At 32.8% G+C, this 23,025-nt stretch overlaps 1 protein-coding gene and 1 long non-coding RNA gene across 2 annotated transcripts in view; one reads left to right on the forward strand and one right to left on the reverse strand.

Moving 5' to 3' along the window:
* Positions 1-23,025, forward strand: part of LOC127710082 (uncharacterized) — a 467,780-nt gene that overhangs the window by 234,081 nt on the left and 210,674 nt on the right. The gene's annotated exons all lie outside the window — the stretch shown is intronic.
* On the reverse strand, positions 3,223-4,473 carry LOC127710099 (uncharacterized). Its single transcript, XR_007985931.1, has 2 exons — positions 4,038-4,473; positions 3,223-3,359 (listed from the first exon to the last, which is right to left on the reverse strand). It is a non-coding gene; the product is annotated as an uncharacterized LOC127710099 (long non-coding RNA).

A 23,025-nucleotide genomic window follows, 5' to 3' on the forward strand; every position in this document is an offset into this window, starting at 1 on the left:
GAGATCCCTGCATCAAACTTAACTGTATGAAATGTCACCTGGGGAGATCCTGGCAGGTGTGAGCTACTTGACTAGAGAAATTACCGACCTGGCAGGAATTAACCCATCTGATGTATTATTGAATTGGGGGAGTATAATTCCCCTTGAATTATAAAGGCCAAATGAATGAATTCATAATGATGAATGAGTGAAAGCCGCCAAAAAATAATGCCATATAAAAATATAAATTAGTTATATGAAAACTATGACAAAGACTCAAAGATACATTTTTCATGATCTTTACAAATAACCTTCTTATCAATCCTGATGTATCTTAAACACAAAAATATTTTGGAACATGTCTCAAGAATGATACGAAACTGCTTATGTTATAACCAAGGCATAACTAAGTTGTCCAAATATTTAATAAACGCCTTGCATCAAAGTCACTTTAAAGAATGGAGGAGAAAGGTATACAGCTCCCATTCTAAAAGTTAATTTTTGTTACTTATTCATAGTCACAACTGGTTCAAAACTGTTCTTTAATTGTTACATTCACTCCTATTCTAAAATGACCAGTCTTTGGTGTTCTAAGTTTCACACAAAAGTAAAAGTACTACACTGGTATCAACATCACTGATTACTAGGCAATTTAGATTGCATCCCTAAAAAATTCAACAAGTGAATTTTACATCGAAGGGAACCAAAGAAAGCTGTTAAAATGCACAGTGTAACATTATCTATGAAACGTGAAGAAAACTCCTGTTGATAATATGTTGTACAAATGCTGTATTAAGGCTGATGTAGATGTTGGCCTAGTCATAGAAGCATACATGCAATAAAAGGTAATCGCTCGGTCCCTGTTGTGGTGTAGTTATGACAAGCAAATAATGATATCAAATCCTAGCTATATACAATTGTAATTCTTTTCGGTTCTTTCAGTGTGTTATAAAGTATATCAAATGTTTTCTGTGATAGTAGGAAGACAGTTCATGGAACTCTGTATGCCACTTATTCAGAAATGATACAAAACTTGCATATTTGATTTATAAGTTTGTTGCGTTTAATGCTTAACGAGAGTTCATAAGTAGCATGACTGTCATACTAACACATTATTACTGTGATGGCAGGAATCAAAGTACCGCTTTCCTTTATATTCCGGTGCTATATAGTTCTGAAATCTGCATCTGAATACGATAGGTTAATAATATCTGTATCTGTACCTGTATCTATATTTTTTCTGTAAAGAGAAGAAAAGAAAAACGACCTGGGATGTCCCAGCAGGCCTAAAATACTCCATTGAGATCTAATTGGAGATCACAGCGGAGTTAAATATAATACATTAATGCATATTATTAAGAGAATAAACGACCTTGGGTGATCCCAGCAGGTGAAGTGCAATATATATAAAGAGAATGAACGACCAGGGGGTGATCCCAGCAGGTGTAGGGCAATATATATAAAGAGAATGAACTTCCTGGGGGTGATCCCGGCAGGTGTAGTGCAATATATATAAAGAGAATGAACCACCTGGGGGTGATACCGGCAGGTGTAGTGCAATATTTATAAAGAGAATGAACCACCTGGGGGGTGATACCGGCAGGTGTAGTGCAACTTATATAAAGGGAATGAACGACCTGGGGGTGATACCGGCAGGTTTATTGCAATATATATATATAGAGAATGAACGATCTGGGGGTGATACCGGCAGGTGTAGTGCAATATATATAAAGAGAATGAACGACCTGGGGGTGATACCGGCAGGTGTAGTGTAATATATATAAAGGGAATGAATGACCTGGGGGTGATACCGGCAGGTGTAGTGCAATATTTATAAAGAGAATGAACCACCTGGGGGGTGATACCGGCAGGTGTAGTGCAATTTATATAAAGGGAATGAACGACCTGGGGGTGATACTGGCAGGTGTAGTGCAATATATATAAAGAGAATGAACGACCTGGGGGTGATACCTGCAGTTATTTTACTGTATGAAATGTTCACCTTGGGAGATGCCGGCAGGTGTAGAGCAATCTAGAATAGAGATATAAATACTGTGTGCTACTATGTGCTGAAATATAATACATATAAATACATATGTATTACTTATACTATATGAAATATCCACCTGGGGAGATCCTGACAGGTGTGGAGCAATCTAGAATAGAGATATAAATACTGTGTGCTACTATGTGCTGATATTTGACATCTGTTTAAATATATATCTTGCTTGGCTTTATTTTTTGCATGTGCTATCTATGTATTAATATGTGCATATGCTGTCTATCTGTATGATTGTGTTGTATATATGTATCTGCTGTGATTACATAGATATAAGAAGATGTATGTTTTGTTTATTAATAGCAGTCGTTTAAAGAGCTCTTAAGAGCTCTAGGGTTCTGGATAGTTTTTATTATCGTGAACCATCAAATGAAACCCTCGTATGAGGTATATGCCTCAACGTATTACTACATCATATGCAGAACTCTGTCATTAAACTATTACTTATACTTAACAATGGCAAAGTTTCCACCAATACAAGATATCCTTGCAGACGTGCAGACGTATATATGTATATCCTATACATGTTTTCGAATCTCCATGTTGTTCTTCACTCCCTGCTGCAGTAGTACATGTATTATAAACCCCAATTATGTTCTGTATAATCTAAGTGTTGCCGAAGGTGTTGTTGAACTAGTGTTGATAGTGTTTGGAAGACTTGCGGAAATTATATATATAGTTGCAAGGACTAGATCTTGAACTACTGAATTGACACCTGTCTACCAGGGCTTCCAAAAAATTTTTGAGCCAGCCGGACATTTCATATCTTATCCCGATTTTAAATCCCTTTAGACTATGTAAATTAGGCAACTATGATAATCAGTTGGCCATCATATATGATATAACCAATGATTGACATTAAAACGATGTTAACCCTTATGGAAAAATAAGGCTTCTTGCAAATATTTGCGGCAATATTGCTGCAAATATTCAATTTTCGTATGTAAATTAGTTTTCTTGCAAACAGTTGCTGCAATATTGCCGCAACAATTTACGGCAATATTGCAGCAAATCTTTGCGGGAAAATCAGTAGCTATGATTGTTGCAGCAATATTGCGGCAAATTCATTAGCTGCAATGTTGCAGCAATATTGCAGGAAAGTTAATTTCTTGCAATATTGCAGCAACATTGCAGCAAATCTTTCAACAATTTCAGTTGAAAAATTAGGAATTAAAAACTAAACATTTAAAAAAGTATGATTTAATAATAAAACAAAATTTTCTCTGTCCTCTATAGGTTGTTGTGTTACATATCTTTGTATCCTTTAGTTCTGTTTCTCTGTACTCACTGTCCTTAAAGTTGAATTTTCTGATTTCAAATACTGCAAAATAAAAGTTGAAGAATTTAGCATACATTAAAAGAATAACTAAACATTATAAAGATATAAAGATATAAGTTACTACTATATATTGTAAATTCTGGACTTTTAAAATGAAAATAACTCTTTATAAAGAGATAATTACAGACCAATTTTTCCAGCATTTGTTTCACTTAAAGGGTCAATGTTTAAAAGTGATCAAGTCCTTCTAGAAATTGCATATTACTATAGAATACATTTAACCTTATGCCAGTACTAGGTTGTTATTGCTTTTTTGAATATTTGTTTTTCATTGAACTATAACATAATTGGTCTTGTCTATTCTTTAAAATTTTTGAGATAAGTTGAGTATATATAAAAGCTAAATATTGTTGCCATTTGTTGATAGACCTCTTATTGGCAGTCAAATCACAGATCTCTAATTTAATACCAAACTGCTTTTATTATTAGATTTCTTGTTTCAATTTAAGTAATGTACTTTCTAAAACATATAGTCTTAAAAAGATTTTAAAAAATATCTCCTGTCTTACACAATTTTAATAATATTCATGTGCATAAATCTATTGTCTTATACTTTTGTCAACTCTATTAAGTTAAAAAAACTCTTTAAATATCACTATTTTGAACTGTAAGAGCAAGCACTTATTCAAAATGGCGAACATTCAACTCCATTGTACTTACCAAAAGATGTTATCCAAATTATGTGTAAACACCAATCTTCCTAAATCCAAGAGTCATGTCAACTGAAGGCTATCATATGCACTATCCAGTGTCAATAGAATTAGTTGGAACTTTTGGATCTAAATCCATTGTAAAATTCATATTACTTTGTTCATGATAGAAGACATCTTTGTTTGTTGTATGCATGTTCATGGCCAGTTCAAATTTTGAATATGTTGATCAAGGTTGCTTAGGGTATTGTGACAGTGTGATCCCTTTGAAATTTGTCCCTAATTATAAATATCAATTGCCTAAATCTTGAATATTTGTTATATATTATAATAAAAAAATAATTATATATATATTTTTTTTTATCTTTGATGTTATAAGTTATAATGGAAATATATACAAAGAAGAAATGCTCTACCCTTAATTTGGCCTCAAACTCTGTGTACATTAATTTATATAAGGTACTTCCTGTCTTTACCACTACACAGAGAAAAATGGAAACCAGATGGCACATTACATTTCTATCACCAGCTCATATTACTAATTGAGATGAGAAAGATAATTTGTGTATACCTAGTTTTAAAATAATGATACTAGAAATTAAACAAAATGCAACCTGCAGGTGGGGCTAAATTCATTTGATGGAAAATATTAGAATTAAAAATATTGTTCATAGAAAAATGTCACAAAAAAGTGACAAAAAGGCATAATAATACATGTAGAACAAAAATTATTATGACTCAATTATTTAGATTAAACTTGTTGAAATAAATACCAAAGTATTCTTGAAATTCTTTCCTTACAAAATATCATATAAATGTGATGTACAGTTTAGGAATTCTAAAAATATAAGCATTGTTATTTGAAGATTTATTCAAAATAAATTATTCAAATATCCAGATATTTCTGAGTAAAATAAAGTATGATGACAACAAATTTAGATAGTTAGAAGTATCCATAACCAAATGTTCAAAGAAACAATATGTTGTGTATTATTTGAACCTTAATTAAATCTTAAAACAAATAATCATATGTAATATTTTAAAATGCTTGAAATATTGGTGCAAACTATATATATATCTGATTGTCTGACATTATTAAAGAAACTTTTCTTGCAAAGTTGTTGCAAAAAGTCATTCCTTAAATAATAAAAGAAAAGGTTCCTGCAACTTTCTAGCAAACAAATTCTTTCTTGCAACATTGCAGCAAACTTGCTGCAATTTTCTTGCAAACAAATTTTGTTGCAGTAACATTGTGAGAATGTTGCAGGTAGCTGCAACAACCTGCAACTTTCTTGCAAACACTTCTTGCAAACAAATTTGTTTGCTGCAATATCGATTGCCGCTATATTGTTGCAATATTGCAGCAAACTTTTTATTTCTGTAAAGGAAACTTTACTTTGATATAAATTCGATGTTCTGACGTAAAGTGTTAAACTGAAAGTGCAGCATTCGAAGTGTGCAACATCAGCGTACTATAATTCCGCTTCAGACTCTTTATTTGTGCAAAATAACGCTGTCAAAAGCTTTACTTTCGTTTTTAAAATCACATTTTCCTAATGCCGGATGTTGACTTGACAATGGTAAATCACGGATCAGAGACGGATACGTTATATCCGTGTAAGTTTACGATTGAGTTAAGTAGCCTTTTCAAGTTATTTCTTCAAGAAAATACTCGAAATGAACGTTAGATAAAGGTATCAATGATAATTTTAGCATTATTGAAGAATTAGGATGCATAATTAAATTTCCCACCAGCGGACAATAGACACATGCGCACACGTGTACTAGTTCAAACAACGTGGTTCTGACCATTATTCGTTTAAAACCTTTTCAAATTTTTCATCAAATCATATTTATTAACGTATTTCTTATAATTTCAATCTTTTAGACTAAATTAATTAGATGCAACCCGCTGAAATGTAAGAAAATAACTTTGAATACCCTTTAGCATACCCCTGGCACAGTATTTAACACGATGTACAATGTTTTTTTTAAAATATAAGAATGAATATCATACATATTCGAATTCATTTATAAATATTCTTATTTGAAGAATTATTTTAAAAATCTAAGGAAACTTTTTTAAAACTGAATGGTCATTTACAATAATATCTACAAAGCTTAATTAAATAGGATGTTGTTCCATACAAGCTTACATGTTTGACCTCGTTTACCTGATCACCTTTATGTTCATTGTTATGCATCATCAATTCTATTGATAAAGACAAACTAAGGTCTCTCATCAAAGGTAATGAATGACCTGTAATCAGTGAATGATTTATGGCTTCAATATTACTTATTGAAGGGATAATTGTTTGACAGCTTGTTGTTTTTAAAATAAAAGAACAAATTTTTTTTTCTACTTTTTATTGATGTACGAAGCCGTGCATTTAATTTGTGTACCCAGAGGATTAGACTAACTGAGACACTTCAAAGTATGAAATATGCTGCATCTGTTTAATTAAACCCAAATATGACCGAAATATCTTTGTGAAATAGATTGCCACAATTATAAACTATAATGCCCAAACGGACATTTTTACCGATCGATAGTTGGTAAAAAAAGTGAAATGACCGTTTTATGAAAATGCCTTGAATAACAAAAGTGGCAAACCTATGATATTTGACCGTTTGAGGCTGAGAGCAGCCGGACTTTTAATATAAATTTCGGTCAAGTCCGGAATATATGACCGTTTTGGAAGCCATGCTGTCTACTGTTGATTACTGTATGACGACCTCTAGATGTTCTTTGGTTAAATGTAGTCATTGGGTTGCTGCTGTTATACTTTTTATAAGTTGAGGCGAAAAAGTTTCCACCAAAGGCAGTGATTCTGCAGAATAACCGTAACAGGTTCGTATGAATCCTCTTGTATCACGATCACAGACTTCCCGAGTCTGGGCTCACTTCCTGCAACGGCGGTAGGAACATGCTTTAATATTCAAAGACGATGCCTGAAATACATTTTCGAATATGGTTCGAAAACAGTAAATTATAGCTGATTAAAATACATATGATACACGTGTAGGTAAGTTTGTCAATCTGATAACGAGGTCATCAAAACACATACCCCCTCTATTAGTAAACAATAATAGAATCTAAAAATAGATTGACAGAGGCTTCTTAACTCTGAGATAGAAGATACATTGTGTTGTGTATAAACTATAATTTAATAAATGAAATTTCCTAACATCGTAGATAATTATTCACTTGGAAGTGAATAATTTGACCTCGTTGAATCCATATTCATGTGACCTTCAATTTAACCCATTAGCTAGAGATTGGTTAAGCATGTATTAGTCGTGTTCAGACATTAAAAGGAAAAGAATGTCAAAATTGAAAGTGAAACAAAGGTGAACCATTTCGTAGAATGATTTGATCCACAAAAATCATTCTTATACAGGTAAAAACTACGATGATTAACTTATTTTTATATTGCTATCTAGTCGTCGTCAGGCGTTGTCGTCGGCATCCAAAGACACATTTGGTTTCCAGACAATAACTTTAGTTTAAGTGAATTGATCTGTATGAAATTTTACCAGAAGGTTCAATACCACAAAAGGAAGGTTTGGATTGATTTTGGGGGTTATGATACCAACAGTTTAGGAATGAGGGGCCAAAAAGAAGCATTTTTGTTGTTTCCAGACAATAACTTGTGTGTAAGTGTATGGATCTCTCTGAAATTGTACCACAAGGTTCCATATCACAAAGGGAAGGCTGGGATTGACTTTGGGGGTAATTGCCCCAAAGGTTCAGGAATTAGGGGCAAAAAAGGGGCCAAAAACAAGCATTTTTCTAGTTTTCAGACAATAACTTGTGTTTAAGTGTATGGCTCTCTCTGAAATTGTACTACAAGGTTCCATACCACAAAGGAAGGCTAAGATTTAGTTTAGGGGTAATTGCCCGATACATTTAGAAATTAGGGGCAAAGCAGGGGCCAAAAACAAGCATTTTTCTAGTTTCCAGACAATAACTTGTGTTTAAGTTAATGGAACTCTCTGAAATTGTATATTTTTCCTGAAAAGAAAATAATCTTCAAAATTTCAAAAAAACATTTTTCTTCCAAGATTTTTCAAATTTTCAAATTTTTTCAAATTTTTTTTTGGGGGGAGGGGGGTAGTGGGGTTGGGGGGGGGGATTTTTCATTTTCACATAGATTATTTCTGATTTATATATAAAAGCAACAAATACTGATACGGCAGGAGATACACACCAAACAGGGTGTGTAAATTATTATATATAACAGATTAACTAAGTATTGTGCAACAGCACAGTATTGCGCAATAGCAAGAAATCTTCAATTTTAATTGAATTAAATTTTTGGTGTTTTTATACCCCCGCTTTAAAAAAGGAGTGGTATACTGTTTTACCTCTGTCTGTCCTTCCGTCAGTCAGTCCGTCCGTCCCATGAATATTTTCGTCGCATTTTTCTCAGGAACTACTTGACAAGGATTTCTGAAATTTGGTTTCAGGGTTTATATAAGTAAGTTACACCGTGTGATGCATTTTCAGAATCATCACTCAACAATTTCCTGTTTACCAACACTTGTATTATTTTACACATGATAGCCAAGTTGAAAATTTTCGTCACATTTTTCTCAGGAACTACTTGACAAGGATTTCTGAAATTTTGTTTCAGGGTTTATATAAGTATGTTACACTGTGTGATGCATTTTCAGATTCATCACTCAACAACTTCCTGTTTACCGAACACTTGTAGTATTTTACACATGATAGCTATATATAAAGCCAAGTTGAAAATTTTCGTCACATTTTTCTCAGGAACTACTTGACAAGGATTTCTGAAATTTGGTTTCAGGGTTTATATAAGTAAGTTACACCGTGTGATGCATTTTCAGATTCATCACTCAACAACTTCCTGTTTACCGAACACTTGTATTATTTTACACATGATAGCCAAGTTGAAAATTTTCGTCACATTTTTCTCAGGAACTACTTGACAAGGATTTCTGAAATTTGGTTTCAGGGTTTATACATGTATAAGTAAGTTACACCGTGTTATGCGTTTTCAGATTCATCACTCAACAACTTCCTGTTTACCGAAATATTTCGGTGGGGGTATCATCAGTGAGCAGTAGCTCACAGTTTTACTTGTTTTATATGCTGAATCTAACCATGTAGTTAGATTTTGGATATCAGACCATACTAGGTAAATTAAATGTCTCATTTCAAATTTTCAAGATCTTGGACCACATTTATTTTGTGCCAGAAACCTATATTATATCAAAAATTTGATCACAATCCAAATTCAGACAGTATCAAGCTTGAATTTTGTGTCCAAACTGGCCCTTACTGTTAAGGGTTCAACCTAAGCGGTGGTATTAGGCTGCACTCAGCGAAGCATTTTATTAACGTATAACGTGAAATCTTACAAACCTAGAAAAGTCCAAGTGCACAAGGTCGCTATCTATTTACATTTATGTTTATTTTTATATCAGGTTATGTAACTGTCGTCAGTCTTCAGAGGTCATCTTGATGGTTAATTTGTTTTATAAAATGACCATAAACCCACTTATTCATGGTATGGCATCAATATTTCTGACCTGACACTACATACTTTTTATTGCTTAATTCTTTAGAATTTGATATGCAATGTTTCGGGTTCTTTCAGGAATATTCCCAGGTAAACCCTCATCAGAGGCCGACCTTTATATATTTATTTTGTATCTAGTATAGTAGATAGATGTGTGTCTGTTTCATAACAGTTTTTTTTTTCAATTTACTACACGTGCATATAGGTCTACGTTGTAGCTAGTCTTTACAGACTAAAGAAACTGACCAAGTTGATCATCACTATTGTTTAATTAGTCATATATATAATGAAAAGACTTATTGTCTTTATTTTTAACACTAATCCAACATAAATCTACACTGGATCTAGTAGAGATAGTATTCATCATGCTGGCATGTTTGTTTTATCTTCTATATGATAATATACAAAAGTCTCCATGTTTAGCATTTAAAGAGGTTTGTGTAGGTACCCTACCGGGTAGAAACATGAATATATAAGAAACCGTCAGTTATCTCAGATTCGTTATCTATTGAAATAAATCAGCATCATGTCTTCATTACATCTGTTTCACAGTCTAAAGGTTGTAAACTAAAGCCTCCTGTGGAGGGGTATGTGAATCGATGTCTTCGACTTAATGATTAATTATCATGTCGCTAATATTCTTATTGTTTTTGAAACCCATATCTGGTTTAGATTTAAATATTTGTTTGGCAATCAGATCTTTCGGAATTATATACCAGAACTTTGTTATTGGAATCTTTTTAAGATATTCAGCATTATAATGATACGTTGTAATGAATATATTTCTGCCTATTATTTTATTATTATATTGTTTCTTTCTAAGTTTTAGGTGTCCAGTGATATTGTTTGCCTCAAATTACCTCCGAAATACGGCTTTTTCCCCTAGAGAAAATTCCCAATTACAAGAAAAAATGGCATAAAATTCCTCCCAAAAAGTTATACATTTTCCCCAAACGGTGATGGCATCGGTAGTAATGGACGTAAATTTCGTATTCATGTTATTTTTTTGATATTACAAGTGCTTTTGAGATCCGGGTTTCTTATTAGAATCATTGCAGTGTTTGTAACACACGTGGTTTTCAATGTATTAAGTACCGTCAATTTCTTCATTTCCTTCCCCTCCCCAAAAAGATCCTTTCCGGTTGAAAATGTCTCACAATTCAAAATATTACGCGAAAAAAAATGTTTAAAAAATTTCCCAATTTCCCTAATTTTCCCAAAATAAAAGGGTAGAGGTAGTTTTGAAAAAAGACAACAATACTACTGGTGTCTGTCTTTGTGACGAATTTTGAGCAATATTTGACTGACTATTTCTTTCGTGTATCCCCGTCTAGATAATTTATCTATAAACAGTTTAATACGTTTATTAAATTCGTCCTTGTTGCTAGTGTTTCTAAGAATTCTAGTCCCTTGTCCTTTAATAAAAGAATAGAAACAGTTTTTAGCATGGCTCAAGCTTCTATGTAAGTACTGAAATTTTTCAGTGGGTTTGGTGTAACAGTTAACATCAAGTATACTGGTTTCGGTGAACCGTTTTCCTTTATTCAATACAACATCTAGGAGTTTCATAGCATCAGTATTTATTTCAAAAGTAAGTTTCAACAGGTTATGTTTCTGATTTGCTATTTCAAATAGCTGTTTAATTTGCTCACTGCTTCCATTAGATATAATAAAGCCATCATCTCTCATTCGTTTATGAAATTTAATATTATCTTTGTATGGACATTGTTCTATAATATTATTTATACGGTCAAATATAGCAATATCAGATATTTCCGAGGAAGCAACTCCGCCCATTGAAACACCAACGATTTGTTTATATGCGTATTCATTAAAAGTAAATTCATTTTTTGTCAGCAAAATATTAAGAATATGAAGTAGACTTTCTGTAGATGGTCTTTTAATATCATATTCTTGATTTACATGGTCTGTAGTGTATTTTCTATACCCGTTTTAATTTCATTGAAATTATGATTAGTATATAACGATGCTATATCATAGGAAACAAGTAGATCATTCTGTTCCATGTGAGTATTTTCTATGAATCTGATAAAATCGCTAGTATCTGATAGATATGTATCTTGTGTCTTCACCAGTGGAAGAAGAAAATAATCTAGGTATTTTCCAATGTTAAGTAGTGGTCCCGAACATTGGCTAATGTTCGGTCGCCCTGGCACATGTACTTTTTCTTATTCATACATTTATTCTGGTACATTTCTAATGTTTCTGTACTAAGTTTGTGAATCTTAGGAAGGAAGTAGGCTTTTAGAGTTTTAAATGTTTTACCTTCTTCTAGTAAGAATTTGAAAGATATTTCGTCTCTTTCATCATTCTCTTTCATACGGTATACTATTTCATTGACTATTTTTCTGGTGTTTTCTATGTCAATATTCATTATTTTAGTATAGTGAATACCGTCATTTAATTGGGATTCGCCTTCAATAAGATAATCACGTTTATTTTGTATTATTTATACCTATTACTGTCAGAACAGTAGATGTCTCCTTAGAACACTGACAACTCTCATATACCATACCACATAGAAACAGTAGAAGTCTAATAAAACCTAAGAGTCTCATATACCATACCACAAAGAACAGTAGATGTGTCCTTATAGACAATAACTAGTCTCATATACCATACCACATTGAACAGTAGACGTCTCCTTATAGACAATAGCTAGTCTCATGTATCATACCACATTTATCTATACTAATATAGATACTAAGAGTAGAAAAGGAAATGTTCTACTTGAATGAAACCCTTATCCTGCCATACTGGATACTTGATATCATACACAAAACTTTATAATAACTATTCTAATTTTATTAACAAACTAATATACTAAGACACCATTGTATACACAGTATACTAGTATCATATTCACAATCAATTCTAAATCTATTATACTGAATACATATGAAAATAATAATAAATGTATCATTTGGCTTTCTAGGGGGCTACTCATTAAAACTTACAATAATACTAATTAAAATAACCAAATCAAAAACACTACCTACTCAACATGATTTTAAATTAATTTAAAAAATAAATTGCCTAAATTATGCAATTTTAAGAACCTGCAGTAGAGCCCTGACAGGTGAAAAATTTATTTTAGAACCTGACTGGTAGAACCCAGACAGGTATAAATTTTAAAAATGAGAATACCTGAGGTAGATCCCAACAGGTACTTTTAGAACCTGAGTGGTAGAGCCCAGACAAGTATGAATTTTGAAAACTGAGAACTCCTGCGGTAGATCCCAACAGCTGGTACTTTTAGAACCTGAGTGGTAGAGCCCAGACAAGTATGAATTTTGAAAACTGAGAATTCCTGCGGTAGATCCCAACAGGTACTTTTAGAACCTGAGTGGTAGAGCCCAGACAAGTATGAATTTTGAAAAATGAGAATTCCTGCGGAAGATCCCAACAGGTACTATTAGAACCTGACTGGTAGAGCCCAGACGGGTATAAATTTGAAAAAAGAGAATTCCTGCGGTAGATCCCAACAGGTACAAAAACTAACTTAATTATCACCCTGAAATAAAACAAAGCCTTAATAATTTATAAGATGTATTAATGAATTGGGGGAAAATAATTTCCCTGAAATTAAGTAGGCCAAATTGAACGAGTAGCATGAGTGAAAGCCCCCAAGAAATGATACATGTACATATATATAAATTCAATATACCATTAGAAAGAAAAAAGTACTTGAATATAATTTCATGTATGAAAATGAAAACAAACAAAAAAAAAGAAATAACTACAATACTAAAATAATTAACAAAATGTAGTTCTTATAACTCCTTTGATATAAGTTAGGAACGACACATTCTGCTTAATACTTTACAAACAGTTTTTGGGTCAGTTGGAATGTAACGTATATAACAATTGGATGACCATCTACCTAATGTGTGGATAATATGATCCTCAACCCCTGCAGCTGCTGCTGATGTTGCAGCACTAATTCGAAAAGAATGACCACAAAATTTTCTATCATTATACCCTTATCTGAACAGCAAATCTCGAAGCAGAGATATAAATGTATCTCTAGACAAAGGAGCGTTATTATACTCATCACTAACAAATAAATAGGAATCTGGTCTAGCTCCATAATTTTTTCATACTGTATATATCTTCTCATCAAATCAACTGGGTTGAAAATATCATTTTCAAAAATAGTAATGTTAATACCTTCTCAAAATGGGTCACCTTTGGAGGAATTCAGATGTAATGTGAAATTTTGAAAAATTTATGTCTAAATTAATCTTTTGAATTAAAAGTGTGTCCTGACTTGCAATTTTACTACTATACGTAAATTCACCACATCGGAGAAATCCAAAAAAAAGCTAGATTAAATGCACACTGCAACATTAAGTCAACAAATGGGAGAAAAAACTCCTTGCTGAAACATACAGCACAATTGTTTCAAAATTTGAGATGTTATAGGTAATCTCTTTTGTTTCTCTCTCAGGATGCCCTATTCTTAAGTAATTATGCCTAATTCCTGCTAAATACAATTTAATTGTAGCATGGGCTAGCTTAAGAGAATTCTTGCAATAGGTCACCAAATAAATTAAACAATCTTCATCTATTATTGGCACACTATTTATATGATTCGGATTAGTCATAGCCATAAATGTTTTAAAACATAGAAAACCAGAATTATAAGTATGCCTAGAAACCTGTGGTAGAACCCACAGGTGAAACAACAATAACCTGTGGTAGAACCAGATAGGTTAAAAATACTTGAATAATGTACGTAGTAAAACCCTGATAAGTGAGACATATAACATGTGGTAGAACCCAGAAAGGAGAAAATGCAATAACATTTGGTAGAACCAAGAAAGGTAAAAATTCTTGAGACTGCATAAATAGAGCAGGTCTGCCAGCCTTGCTATGTACAATGTACGTAATGTGGTACAATGTTTACTGGATTGATTGATTGATTGATTGTTGGTTGCTTAACGTCCCAATGTTCACTGGAAATATGAATGTTGAATCCTGCACAGCTGAATCTGCCAGATATCATAACCTTGAGTTCACTTGTACAGACAAGTCGTCTAGCACTCCTCAGGCGGATTTATAGTTACAATTTCACCTACTATCATTCCTTGAGAACCATAAACAGCATTCCAGCTGGGACTATTATACATGTGCTATAATAGTCCCAATTACTGCTGAAATATAAAACTTAAAGCAGTATCATGTCTTAAACATTTGGTCCAACCTAAACCGGTGGAAATAATAAATGAACCTGTGATAAATCCAGACAGGAAATTCTGGAAAATGTGGTATAACCCTGACAGTTGAAAACATGCAATATCCAGAACCCAGACAGGTAAAAAAATCTTGAAACCTATGCAAGCTAGAACCCTGATAGGTGAGCATTAAAAAACATACATGTGTAAGACACCTGTGGTTGATCGAAGACAGGTGTTTTTGATGAGAATTCCTCAGGTAGATTTTTACAAATACTCAGGCTAGACGGTAAGGCACTCACCCCTGCATGATTGATTGATTGATTATTGTTTGCTTAACTCCATTGGCAATTCTGCATGAAAGCCTGATATTAATCCATCAATTCAACTACTTAAAAATCCATAGTACAGATGGTCAATCAAATATTCTGATAAACTGTTAATTTTGTAAAGTGGAAACTGAAAAGTCAAAACTGACATGGGGATCTAAAAAGTCTAAGTTGCCAGATCTGATACTCTGGGGCCCATATAGTTCTCGTTTTTTTTTTTTTTTTTTTTTTTTGTCAGTATATATATACATGTTTTCGATTTCCCCTATACAAATCGAACAAACATGACTATTGCAGCATCTCATAGTTGCGCATCCTCTGATACCTCTGAAAATATTATAAATTTCCCAACCTAAAAGAAATATTCTGTCTCTTACACGATTAGTTATTCCTTACTCTAGTGCTTACAAGACTGTTGCAAAACCAGGAGTGGGAAATGTGTTACCACACAGGTTTGGATGAGTATTAGCGAAAAAATGATACAAAAGAAAGTAGTGTTTATAGTAGACAACTCTGCTGCTGTGTTGTAAAAAGGCAAATGAGCTGCACATAAACAGTAGTGATATTCGTAGAAACCCATACCTGGGTAATAAGTGGTCAAATCTACGTGATCCCTCCTATAGAAATCACATTAATTCTCCATCGGGGGAAGACAAGAGCATGTTACTATATATAATATACTAAAAACTTGAATAAACTCCCCTTCTTGATGAAGACCTAGTGAGCCTAGGCATAGATTTGTTATGTATTGCCCCAATTGAAGTTTCATTTTTTCAGACCCGGCATAATAAGGGTTGAAAAAGAAGTTCGTACCTGACGTGATGTTCTCCTCAGTGGGGAGAAAGGCAGTAATTCAGCCGCATATCACCTTGTATTCCGGACACCACACACTTCCTGGTTTTTCTACCAGCTGCAGTCTTTGATAGAGTATTTCTAGTGAAGGCTGCATATCCTGATCCTTTGTATGCTTACTCCAGGTTGTAGGGATTCCTCCAATTGTTGACATAGTCACATCGTAAACTTCTGGTTGAAGTGAAAGTAGAAAAATCGGCTGCTTTATGTCCTGTCAAGTATTTTTATTCTATAAGATTTTTTATGATTACTAGCTACCGTTCGGTGATGAAATATAACATTTCCACTGGAAGACTGCATGGTTGATGAAAGTATGGAGGCCAAGTTGATTAAATTTCTTCTGTCCATTTAATGATGAAGTGGAATTCGAAACCACGTGGTCCTCTTGTGTACTAACTGATGCATTGTGGGATCGCGCACTTCTATATATGGTGTAGCTTGAATTTATCTGCTAATAACGGAATAATGTCCAGCATTTCGGTTATATTATCATTATTGGTATTAAAGTCTTGAAAAGCAATATTCAGAGTTCTGACTAGCACCTTCTATCATTTATCGGTACTATTATTCCTTAACTGACTCATATTTTCTGGGTCACATCAGGAACATATATACTGTTAGATATACTGTTCCCAGGTCACATTGCACTTGCACGGTTTACCTGATTATTACCGTCCCATACCGAATGAGAGGTCCAATAGCTAATGAGAAGCAAACACATTAACTAACGAAGTTGATAATGAATAGAATAATTAACAGCATCTTTAGAAGCAGGTACAATAATGAATTATCATTATCCATGTTACGAACATCAACAACAATATGAAGAAGTTTCCAAATGTCCCATGAAAACGTGTTAAAAGTCCAGTTTTGATTTTCATCACAAATTAATATAACTACTTTCAAGAAAATGAAAAGTAAATTTCTTGAATTAATTTTCCACAAGTAAAAATATGACTGCTAATAGTGCAATGCTCAAACGACAACTGACCATCCTATCAAAATTATATACAGATGTTCTCTGATTACACCCATGCTGTCATCATGCTGTTTCCTATCTATGATCTAACACCTATCCCTTAATCTCTTTAATTAAAACAAAACTGCCAAGCTGTCAAGCTGACCTTATCATTAAGAAAATAAAACCAGGGAAAGTACATACCCTAGCAATTTATCAAAATATGTATAAACTCTAATTTAATTTTTTAAATTTCCACAGTCATGTTATTTTTTCGGCTTTATGAATACATATAGTATTGTCATTTTTTAATTTCTTTATGCATTCACGTTCCGATTTAGACATATTGTATTTAATCTTTGGCATATATTTTGATAATTCGTGTTTTGTGTAGAAAATGTATTTTTCTATTGAATTATCACCTATAATTGGAACTTGAAAGTTAGACTTAACTTTGAAAGGGTTGTTTTTAGTTGCTATGCGCATATTAGTACTGAAATAATTTTTCAGTCGCAAAGACCTCTCAAATGATTGAAAATTTTTTATCAATTGTCTGTGATTACATTTCTTTGTAGGAACAAATTTAAGACCTTTTGCTTTAACTTTAAAATCAGTTTCAGTTATATCTCTTTTAGATAAGTTAAGGACGAACTCTTTATGAAAGTTTAGGTCCCGTTTCTTATTTTCAATAGTAAGATTGTGTTTAAAACTTATATGTTTATTCTTTGTTTTATTTCTTTTCTTGTTTTTATTCCACTGCAAAAAAAAATTGCGGTCGTATATTGGTTACATAATGTCGTTGTCGTCGTCCGAAAACACATTGGTTTTCGCACTCTAACTTTAGTTTTAGTGAATGGATCTGTATGAAATTTTACCATAAGGTTCAATACCACAAAAGGAAGGTTGGGATTGATTTTGGGGGTTATGGTAGCAACAGTTAAGGAATAAGGGGCCAAAAAGGGGCAAAAAATAAGCATTTTTTTAACTTCCAGACATTTCTTGTGTGTAAGTGTATGGATCTCTCTGACATTGTACCACAAGGTTCCATATCACAAAGGGAATGCTTGGGTTGATTTTAGGGGTAATTTCCCTCAAAATTTTAGGAATTAGGGGCCAAAAAAGGGGCTAAAAACAAGCATTTTTCTAGTTTCCAGACAATAACTTGTGTTCAAGTGTATTGATCTCTCTGAAATTGTACTTCAAGGTACCATACCACAAAGGGAAGGCTGGGATTGATTTTGGGGGTAATTGCCTCAAAATTTTTGGAATTAGGGACCAAAACCCTTCCCTAGATCTTCCATCAATTTCTTCATTTTCCATCAACACTTGATGGACAATTGATGGAAAGTTGATGGTACTTGATGGAATTCCATCCTAAACCAAAAAAATCCATCAAAGGATGATGGAAATTAGGAATTTTATTTCCATCCCCATTCTTTTGATGGAAAATTTGATGGCATCTTTAACCCCTGATGGAAAATTGGATGGCATTTTTACCCTCTGATGGAAAATATGATGGCATTTATTCCACCTGATGGAAAATAGGATGGAAATGAAGGAAGTTTGATGGAAATTGGACTTAAACATTTTCTTTGATGGAAAGTGAGATGGAATTTGGACTTAGAATATTTTGTTGATGGAAAGTGTGATGGTATTTAAACTCTGTCATTTTGCTTGATGGAAAAAAACTTAGAAAATTTCAGCATAATTGTGTCTGAAAATTTAACATCCCTTAATTACTGAGGTAAAAAGTTTTCTATTATATTGGAGCAAACAAATTTCTTTACAAGAAGTACTAGCAAGAAAGTTACATGTTGTTGCAGCTGTAACTTGTAACATAATCTCTCAATGTTACTGAAATAATATTTGTTCATGAGAAAGTTGCAGTATTTTTCTGCAATGTTGCAAGAAAGAGTTTGTTTGCTAGAAAGTTGCAACAAACAATTTCCTAAACTGTGCAATACCTTGTATATATCTTGTAACAGGAAAGGATTTCAAGAATACTTTGGTTTTTATTTCAACCAGTGTAAACTTATTAAATGTGACATATTATTTTTTGTTAAAATTACTTTTTGTCACATTTATATGACTGTTCTGTAACCAATACTTTTATTTTTACATTTTCCATCAAATGATGCATACACCCCTTGCAGAAATAAATCCTGACAACTTTTATAATAAGGATATCTCAAGATTATCCTGGGATATCCTGAAAATATCCTGTTAGGCTATAAGTCCTTTTTTTAGAAAAAACTTAATGGGAGAATTCCAGAAAATGTCAGGACTTTCAAATCAAGCAGCTTAAAACTGGGGGAATTCTCAGGATATCTCAAGACTTTCAAAAATCATATTATATAAACCAGAATATATCAGGACTTTTCGATCATCGATCATTCATCCAACTTTCAGGACATTTACAAATTCTATCTGAATGGAAAAAAAAAGGGGCCTGGATGATTCCTGGTATTGGGACTTAAGAAAAAATATAATCTGTATTACAAATTCAACCAAATAAAAAAGAAAATCTTTGGGAATGAAATTAACTATTGTTTGTTAAATATATATATATTCACATTCACATGAAGATACAGTGTTCTAGCCAGGATTTAAAAAGGGCAGGGTGCTCTAGTCAGAAAAATGACAATTTTATTCGTAAAATGTCATTGAAAATAGGGCAATTAAACTAAAATAAAACTCAAGTCACTAAGGTAAAATCAAGTTTCAGATGAAGGGGAGTAATAAAATTCAATACTTTTGGCACATTTTTTATGTTTAGCTTTAAAAATCTCGGTTCATTAATAGTGACTATTAACACGTTCACACTGCAGCTGAATTTATTTATTTATTGGCTTATGAGTTTCATAAAGTTAACCTGGTAGTTACTCATCTTTAGGATCTTATGCAAACTTACAATGAAGCAATTTGAATTATTATTTTAAAGCACTTGATAGAGCAATGAATGGAGGTAAAGATGAAAAAAACAGTTTTCAAAATATTTATATTCTAAGTGTTTTCAGGTTGAAAATAATTAAAAGAAATATTCTAATATGCATTTGCATTCAATTTGTTTTATATTTATTTAATTGCGAAAAAAAACCATAAATAAACGGAATATATTGTGAAAAGGTGATAAAAAAGGGGAAGTAACTCTTTTTTTTTTTTTGGCAAACATTTTTGAAATAGACAAATTGTTTTTGACATAAAGCAAAGATAATTGGTGTTTAATTAACAATGTGTTTGACACCAAAGCTGTCAGATGAAGCCATGCACTTAATGGGTCACTTAATTTTACAGTTTACACAGCTAGCTGAACTTCCTGTTCATGGAAGAATTACGAATTTCAGTTTGACCGGATTTTAAAGTAAGAAAAATGCCGAGATTTTCGCGATATAAACGACAGGGAACTCGAGAAACGCCAACGGCTGTTTTGCCAGACAAGCTGGGGCGTTTCTGATTTTCTCCCAAGTTCACATAAGTGCGTTTCTATTAATTATCAGATCAATGATCGACATCGTGAAACATTGGTTTCTCAACTTGTGTAAAATGTAAACAAATCATGACCACGTGTTTTTTGTAATTGTACTGAACAGTTCGACCCTAGAAAATACCGTTCTAGATAACGCGGCCAATAGTTCATCCGCATGCACCCTGTGCCGATTAAATTAACGTTGTTTTTTTTCTTTTATTTAAAACTGGCCAGTTGTAATATTTTTATGCGACACCCTTGATCTATTTTCATAATACCGGTACGGGAACGGATCAACTTCTGGTCGATATAATATGGGGCGAGATTGTCACTTCGACGTTAGCGCACTTGAAAAACACGTCATCAAAATGTGATTACGCTGATATGGAGATCAAACTTGAAAATCCGATGCTGGAAAATCCGATGCAGATGTTTTCAGATAAGTGCATTAGAAATTTAATTCAACATGTGTATATTATGATTATAAATTATAATTTATTGAGGAACTATGATTTTTTTATTGTTTTTATTTGAGCAAATCAACATCAGAAAGTCTGAAATCATAAACTGAAAATGATATATTTATTTTTAACATGAGATTTTGACAATGAATAATCTTGTTGTCACATAACAGGCATAACTGGTAGAAATGTAAAAAAATATTGAGCTGTGTGAATGGTTATTTGGTGAAAATAATAAGTCGCCGGCTTTTAATCTTCAGGGGATACAAAAAGGGGGAGGGTAATTAATTTGATTCCAAATGGCTTCCAATGTACTATATAAACATGCAATAATATTTCTATTGAATTTATTGCTTCAAAACGTCTTGAACAATTGATTCTTTGTGGATTTTTTTTTTACTTTTAGGGGATTTAATGATTTTAAAATGGAGCTGCCAATTTTAATAGTGAACAGATTGCATGCAGATTCCAGTTACCTTTACTCAGCAATACTAGTTGGAAGTACAGAGACAGCAAATTTAATTACAGAAAGGAGAAGAACTTAACATGTATCCTTTATATCTGATTTTTATTAAGCCTAAATTAATATATTGTTTGTTTCCCCAATCCGACACCGCCAAGCCAGGTGTGGGTAGGTAGGTAGGGAAATAATTTAATTTTTTCCAAAAAGCTGGAACAATATTGGTCGATCTGGCAAGCCTGAAAATTGGAACTGAATAAAATAATATTTGACTTAGTTTTGACAATAAAATTTTATGAGTCGGACCCGTTTTTGCACAATGTTGCAGGGTCGGTAGGGATTGGGGAAACAGACAATATTTTATTTTAGGCCTAATATAATATTTGAAACTGAACAGCGAGCATCGTTAAGCCATGGTGAACAATGTGTATCTAAATACAATTATTGAATTAAGACAATGAAATGCTTAAGGTATTAGTGAACATGAGGAGGAGAGGGTGGGTTTGGGAACCATTTTGATAATTTTGGTAATTTAACAATCTAAGCAGCCATTAAAAATGGCCAACAAGTTTGCTAGTAGTAAGTACGTATCTAATTTTGATGGGAGTTTAAGGATCTGACATTAAAATAAATACAGGTCAATTTTTTTTAATGGGAACTTGACAGCCGTTTAAATAAATTATTAAAGACAGTTATCGGGAAGGACGTCTGCCTTGCGCCAATTGCCCTTTTCGACCAGAAATGGTGCATAGAGTGACAAATGTAAGCGCCCACGTGGCGCACGATATTTTCCACTCCATTATGAAACATTTGATATCGTAAAATGGATTTCCGATTGTGTTTCATGTCGCCATGTGTATGTACAAAACTGTGTAGTGTTACTGCCAATGATAGGAGCACCGCCTATATATATTTTTGGGACGTCTCGGGTGTAAACATATTTTGGATTATATCTTTTGGTAAGTACAATGTATTAGAATTTCAACAATTTTGAATATATGTGCATGATCTTTTAGTTCAAAGTAGTGACATTTAAAGTGTTTTATTAACTTTTAAGAGTCAAGAAAAAAAGAAGGTCATAGATTTATAAAAAGTATTAATAAAGAAGATGTGGTATGCTTGCCAATGAGACAACTCTCCACAAGAGACCAAATGACACAAAAAAATATGCATATACATATCATAAAATTGTGTAGGACATGAGTCATATTTTGTATCATTTTAAAACATTATTTGTTTTATAAAATAGTACTTCTGAAAAAGAAATTTTGCTATAAAATCAGAGATCTGTGGTGTGACTGACAATATGACATTTATATATCCACAAATGGTAAAATAATATATCTTTATATATACATGTATAGTATATACACTACCCACCAAAAGTATGATATAAAACATGGGCAAGACCCATTATGTTATAGTACAATGATTATGAAAAACAAATATTAAACAAAAAAGAAAGGACAACCTCTTTATTTCTAGGGACAGTCACTTATTATAATGATGATAATTTAGTACTGACATGAGGTTTAATGTATTGTACGGTTATATATCAGCTGCTGAACCAGGGTGGTGGTGGTGGCAATTAAGTCAACATTAGGAGTAAGACTTATAAAACTTCTATTTAATAAGTTATGTAGCTCTAAAGCTCAGAAAGGGGGAGCCCACTTTCCTAAATCCACCTCTGAATATTAAATTTCTAGAAGGATTTGACACTCT

Source organism: Mytilus californianus, unplaced genomic scaffold, assembly GCF_021869535.1.
Source record: "Mytilus californianus isolate M0D057914Y unplaced genomic scaffold, xbMytCali1.0.p SCAF_7, whole genome shotgun sequence".
In the NCBI taxonomy this organism is placed as follows: domain Eukaryota; kingdom Metazoa; phylum Mollusca; class Bivalvia; order Mytilida; family Mytilidae; genus Mytilus; species Mytilus californianus.